Source organism: Macrotis lagotis, chromosome 8 (assembly GCF_037893015.1).
Source record: "Macrotis lagotis isolate mMagLag1 chromosome 8, bilby.v1.9.chrom.fasta, whole genome shotgun sequence".
Classification (NCBI taxonomy): Eukaryota; Metazoa; Chordata; class Mammalia; order Peramelemorphia; family Peramelidae; genus Macrotis; species Macrotis lagotis.
Genome location: NC_133665.1, coordinates 130,311,177 through 130,318,440, shown reverse-complemented (window position 1 = coordinate 130,318,440; position 7,264 = coordinate 130,311,177). Strand labels below are relative to the sequence as shown.

The following is a 7,264-nucleotide window of genomic DNA, read 5'->3' as shown; positions in this document are numbered from 1 at the left end:
AGAACCATATACCCAGTCTTTCTTCTGAGTTCCAATCTGGGATCACTGTCTAATCTACATTTCTGATTGAATATGAAATGTAGCCATTTCAAACTTACATGTCCAAAACAGAACTCAATCTTTCCCCAAAAAACTGCCTTTCCTCAACTTCCTTATTTTGTTGACTTTCTTGTCATTAAGGTCCATAACCTCTAAGGATTCCTCAACTCTCAATTCTTCTTCAATTTTCCTCCATAGTCAATCAGTTACCAAGTCTTGTCAGAATAACACTTAGCTCTACACATATCACCTGTATCTATTCTTTTCTCCACTTACATGGACAATACTCTAATTCTGGTCCTTAAACCTTCTTGTCCAAACAATGGGTTCTCTGCATCTAGGCTCACCTTCTTCCAATTCATTTATCCATTTACCTATCAAATTGATATTCCTAAAGACTAATTTTGACAATATCACCCTATTGCTCAAGAACTTCCAGTGACTACCTACCTCTTGCCTCTAGGACAAAATATAATCTTCTCTGACATTTAAAGTCTCCTAACCTTGTTTCAATTTCTGTTCTGTTATATATATAATATATATATATATATATATATATATATATATTCTGTTATATTATCTTATTATTCTGTTATATTATCTTTGCTCTAACTAAATTTAGTCACCATTTTTTGTTCCTCATACATTCCTTTCTCTGTGCTTAAACTTAAGCATAAGCTGTCCCCCATGTCTAGAGCACACTCCTTCATTGTCTATTTTTATGAAATTCCTTGATTCTTTCAAGACTCAATTGAAGGATTATCATACAGACTGAAGACTATGCTGAGAGAGTCCTCTCCCTAATATTCATCTATATTTTTATTGTTCAGTTATTTCAGTTATGTCTGGACTCTTTGTGACTCCATTTGGGTTTTCTTGGCAAAGATACAGGGAAGAGTTTCCTTCTCCAGCTCATTTTACAGATGAGGAAACTGAAGCAAAGAGGGTTAAGTAACCTGCCAGGATTACAACACCAGGTGGTAAGTGTCTGAGGCAGGTTTGAACTCATAAAGATGAATCTTCCTGACCCTAGGAGGGCTTTCTCTGGACTAGCCACCAATTACCTGACTTCATCTGTATACATATTGTATCTACTTTGCAATTACTTATCCATGCCCATGATGTTTCCCTTCAGTAGAATATAAAACTTCATGAGGGCAGACGTGTGTGTGTGTGTGTGTGTGTGTGTGTGTGTGTGTGTGTGTGGTATACATTTGGTGTTTAGCATAGGAACCAATACAGGATAGGTACTTAATAAATATTCATGGGATAAATATACATGAATTGGTAACAGGTGCAGTAGGAAGAACTAAGAGAACAATTTGCCCAATGTCCACAATTCAGAGAGATAAAAAACAAACTTTGATCAATGCAATTAATCAACCTCAACCTGAAAGGACTAGTGATAGTGAGATTGAGTCCTCTGGTATGATAGGAAGCACACTTTATCCAGGAGTCTGCCCAGTGCACATGGTTTGTCTGGCTTAACTCTAGTTCTTAGATAAAAGGGAGAGTTCTATTAGAGATTGTAGCTACTGACCCATATTTTACAACATAACTTTTGTCATCAATCTTTCTGCCTAAGTTTGCACTAAAGTCATTGAGAATGAAAGAATTTTGTTCATTTGGTTTGGAGCATCTTGTTGAGTTGCTCTTACAATCTCTCTACTTCTAGTTTTTGCAGATGTTTGTTATATAAGCTGCAATTAGCCACATGTTGACATCTTGTTTATGCTCATCTTGTACAATGGAACAACCAAGTTCTTCATGGTTCATATTGATTTTGGGCATGTAATAAACCAGGCTGCCAATTCTTTTGATTGCCCATCCAAGGAGGAACTGTGGACATCTTTCAATTGGACTGCAACTTCCTCCAGATTTCTGGTTTTGTATGTCACAAAGGATGGCAATATGATTGTGGTTCATCTTTTACATTTTATTAACTATATTACCCTGGACTTTATTATTCTGTATCAAAACACATTCTTAGATTTAGGTCTCATTTAGAAAACTAACATAAATTAATCAGAAGATCATAAATTTAGAGCTGGAAGATATCTGAGAAGTTGTCAAGTTCAACTATCTCTTTGCGCATAGGAGGAAACTGAGGCGTTTCTTTGTTATATCTAAATTAAGGGACTTGTCCAGCATCACACAGTCACATAAGGAGAGATATGAAGCCAAGTTTCACTAGAGAGTGGGTGAAAGAGGATGAGTGGGGTTTGGGAGAAGATACCCTAGAGAGGAGCATAATGGAGAGTCAGAACAGCTAGGAAGGAGCATGCATAACTGGCCTGGGACCCATCCCCAAAATGGGGGTTCTGGAAGAATGCAGCAATGTGGGAAGGAGTCTAGCATCATGGAAGAACATTCCAAATTTCACTATCTTCTTAGCATACACTCACTATTGGCTCAGACACATCCTAGTTGACTCAAACTATGAATCATTAAAGAGCCTCCTGAGTCAGTCAGGCAAACTGAAAACTATCTGTGTCCCTTTCTGTGATGGCCATCATCATTAAAGAGGTGAAGAGGAAATGTATTTGGAAATTCTCTCAATTGGAAAATATGAGACCTCTTGGGAGAGGTATACCTGTTAGTGAAGGCCAAAGGCAGTAGCCCAAACTGAAAGCAAAGAGATTTATTAGCATGTTAAGAAAGATTGACTGCTTGCTAATAGCAACTACAGCTTCCTAGGAAATAGATTTGATTTTAGAATTTTTCAGAGTCCACTGAAAATGTACAGCCTATCAGCAGCATTCTGTGGCAGCTTACAATAGATAAATAAATCATTTCAGGAAAAGGGAAGAATAGAGAAAGAGTGGCATCAGTGAAGAAAAAAGGGGAGTATTTGGAATTTAACTGGTAGGACTTTTTAATCAGAATAAGAAACACATTTTGTGTCTAAGAGCAGAACACAGGGGAAGTGACCAAAATACTTTTGCAATAGTGAAAAAAGCCCTTTGGACAAAATTTCAGGGTCTTCAATCCAAGGGCAATGAATAGTTGTTAAATATTGAGTGAGAGGATCTACTTTAATGAATTCTTATATAGTTCATGTTTTATTTCTCCTTCACTAAGGTTTGGGGACATTCTGAGGGAGGGCACCAATTAGGTTGGGGGATAAGTCCATCAAAATGTTGCAAAAATAATTATGGATTCTGTTTTTTTTCCCCTAGAAGTTCACATGGGTATGAAGATCATTTAATATTTTTCTTTGCTTTATGGGTTTCCAGTATTTAAACATACACCTGCAGGCCCATATGCAGTAATCTTTCCACTATGCCATGATACTACTGCCTAGTAATAGCTAATAAATTTTGTTTTGATTTACATCAATGGATAAATAATATCATTAGTGTGAATACTCTCTACATAAATCCAGGTCACAACTTATCCATGCTTTTTTCATTTTTATACATTTTTAAAAAAATTATTTATTTATTTTGAAGTTTACAATTTTTCCCCTAATCTTGTTTCCCTCCCCCACCCCCCACAGAAGGCAGTATGTTAGCCTTTACATTGTTTCCATGGTATACATTGATTTGAGTTGAATGTGATGAGAGAGAAATCATATCCTTAAGGAAAAAATAAATTACAAAAGATAGCAAAATCACATAATAAGATAATGGGTTTTTTTAAATTAAAGGCAATGGTCTTTGGTTTTTCTTCAAACTCCACAATTCTTTCTCTGGATACAGATGACATTCTCCATCGAAGATATCCCCAAATTGACCCCGATTGCTGCACTGATGGAATGAGCAAGTCCATTAAGGATGATCATTACCCCCATGCTGCTTTTAGGGTGTACAGTGTTTTTCTGGTTCTGCTCATCTCACTCAGCATCAGTTCATGCAAATCCTTCCAGGCTTCCCTGAATTCCCATCTCTCCTGGTTTCTAATAGAATGATAGTGATCCATGACATATATATACCACAGTTTGTTAAGCCATTCCCCAATTGAAGGACATTCACTCAATTTCCAATTCTTTGTCACCACAAATAGGGCTGCTATGAATATTTCTGTACAAGTGATGTTTTTACCCTTTTCAATCATCTCTTGAGGGTATAGACCCAGTAGTGGTATTGCTGGATCAAAGGGCATGCACGTTTTTGTTACCCTTTGGGCATAATTCCAAATTCCTTTCCAGAAATGTTGGTTTATCCATTTTTCTCCTGAAATATTCAAAATCTGTAAATTTTCCTTTGATTCTTTCAATTTTCATGGACACCAATAAAATCCTTATACTATCCATCTATGGTTCCCTCTAACCCCATGTCTATCCCAACTTTTTTTGATCATACATATCTTAATTTAAAATGATTAAAAATCTTCACTGGTTTCCTATTTAATAAAGTCAGGTCCACATTTCTTAGTCTGTAATTCAAAGCCTTCCTTCTGCTGCTCATATTCCCACCTCTGATGCTTTGTCAATATTTTCCCATTGCAGATCCTCCATTCCAATATGACCAGATTAATTAAAATGTGTAGTAGTAATAATAAGAATGATACTGATAGTAACCAATATTTATTAGTTTTAGATTATTCCAGGTTCTTTTCTGTACAATACATTATGTTGGTTGTAAGTTATCTTTTTAATGAGACTCATTTGGAAGAAATAAATTTAGTTGTCAATATTAGATAAATAAAGTGGATAAAAAACACATTTTTCCAAATTATGGGATACGTATGGAATCAATGGTATACATTGCATTTTTAATCCATTTTTAAAATTTATTATAGCATATATATATATATATCTTGAAAAATACTACAAAAGATCATTGATTTTGGTCAGAATTTTGTAAATGGAGGAACATAGCTTAGACTGCATTTGGAAAATTGTAAAACACTTTCAATGATCCCAGTTACTCACTCCCCTAAAAGCCAATATTATCCCAGTGAGGGAACACTGTGATCAAATCAAAATAGAATGGAAAGAAATGTGATAAGTATAAACAGACTATAGCATGTTATCAACCATGAACAATAAATAGAAATAGGGGACATAATTGAAGATGTGTATGACCAGAAAAGGAGGAATAATCTTGTGGTTAGAGTTAGGGGTGGGGTTGGGAGGAATTACTGATGTCCATGAAAATCAAAAGAATAAAAGGAAGATTTATTAGCAGATTTCCTTTTGAATGTTTCAGAAAAATATGGATGAGAATGAGAAGGTAAAGATGGGTTGTGACCTGGAAAGATGCAGAAATTATTCACACTAATGATATTATGAATTCATTGAAACAAATTAAAACAAAAATTTTTAGTCAGAGCAGTAATACTATGGCATAATGAAAAGATCACTGTATTTGGAGACTGCAGATGTATTTAAATCCTGGTAATCTATAAAGCAAAGAAAAATATTAAATGACCTTTGGATCTGTATGCACCTCTGGAAAATTAATAAAGGGGATGTTACAAAAGTGAAGGTTTAAGACAAATGATCATAACTAAAAGCAGTACCTTATTGTTTCTAGAAGCCTTCAAGGATACCCTCAAAATCTTCCATGTAGACATGTGGATTGTACCTTTAGCTCCCATTCAACTTGATCTTGTCTGTTTCAGTGGGACTCAGATTCATCACCTAAGGACAGGTGAGGTAGTTCATTCTGAAGCTCTCTGAATAACATGAGCTCCCAAAAGTAAAAGGGGGGGGGGAAAGTCTGCCTTCCATGTTATTAAATTCATATTTCCACTTTCATTCAACATAAATATCTGTATTTACTATCGAGTTCTGGAGTGTTTATTTTCTAAAGTAGTTCTGTTTAAACAAGAAGTTTCTCTCTTAAATTCATCTACTCCAATTTCCTGGAGACCCTGGGTAAGCAGTAGAACTGACATTAATCATTTGCATTACTAAGGCAAATGGAGCTGGGTTTATAGCACTGCTCTGTGGAGTCATTAAATGTATAGTTCTAGAATGAAGGTCATATTGCTATGGGGTTTGAGTCCCCACCCTGCTGTCACTGACTCTTCCAATTAAATAGAAAGTAAATTGGACAGTCATTTTTTCCTCACTGGGGCTGGGTTAAACAGCACACTGGGTTCATTGTAGTCCTCCCATACCGAAGTTGCCAGGTCAGTGTTCATCTCCAAATAGTATTCTCTCAGCAAGATCTCCAGACTGGAGGAGGGTGAGGAAGATTGAACTATCCTCTTATTTCTCAGCACTGTCCTCTTGCTGGAATGATCCCTCCTATTTGAAGTTTAGAATCTCATTCCATGTGGCAATCCCTACATCTAAATATCACTCACTTGAGATATTGGAAGATTATTTCTTCTACTGTTTTGTCTCCAACAATGCCTGGCTGTGTGACCATGGGCAAATTACGTAACTACTCTCAATATTAGTTCTCCTATCTATGTTGTTGTTGGTGTTGTTGTTTGTTGTTTGTTTTCAAATGACATCACAGGATATCTTGACTTGTATGTGAATTGGATTTAAATGAGACACAAAGTCATCAGCTTCACTCTGTCTTCTAGAGTCATCAAAGTCCAGGAGCAAGATCAAAGGCAAGATGACTGATGATGACTCAGGATATATTGGATGATCTTGGTGTACTCCACAGTGCCTTCTTTAGCCACCTTCATGACTGTTGGAACAAATTATGACCTCCTTCTACTGGGGAAGCCTCCACATACTTGGGGTACACAACCTACCTACTCACCTACTGGTTAGCCTCCAACTGGTTCAGTTCATCTACTGAAATGGTTTGCTGAATTGTGACCATTAAGCATGCTATAGCTTCTTGGAGACACAGGTGAGAGTTGAATGAGTGGTAGACATCAAAGGTGAATGGACAGCCCTGAAAAGGACTTGGCAAGCTCTCACACCAGAGATGTTCATCCCAATACTATCAGTAATATTTTCCTCCAAAGTATTATTGTGAGGGTCAAATGAGATAATGTTATGTATTGCGTTTTGTAAACTTTAAAACAGTGTGTGTGTGTGTGTGTGTGTGTGTGTGTGTGTGTGTGTGTGTGTGTGTGTATTTGGAGACTGCAGATGTAGCCCTTTTGGATTTAGAAAGGATTTTTTTTACAAGAGAAAGAAGTATAATTAGAATCCATTTAATGGTTAGTTGAAATGAACTTATAGAAGAGTTGGAGTAGATATAAAATAATTTATTTAACTCAGAGAAACTAGCTAAGCATTATCCCAGGGCACCACAAGATATACCTAAATTATTTCTACATATGTGAATTTCTCCACATTACTCCC

At 36.2% G+C, this 7,264-nt stretch overlaps 1 long non-coding RNA gene across 1 annotated transcript in view; it reads left to right on the top strand.

The window, feature by feature from the left end:
- LOC141494966 (uncharacterized) overlaps positions 1–7,040 on the top strand; it is a 65,794-nt gene extending 58,754 nt beyond the window's left edge. Inside the window, exon 3 of the long non-coding RNA XR_012470599.1 lies at positions 6,526–7,040. This is a non-coding gene — a long non-coding RNA (uncharacterized LOC141494966). The remainder of the gene's footprint in view (positions 1–6,525) is intronic.
- The last annotated feature ends 224 nt before the right edge of the window (positions 7,041–7,264 follow it).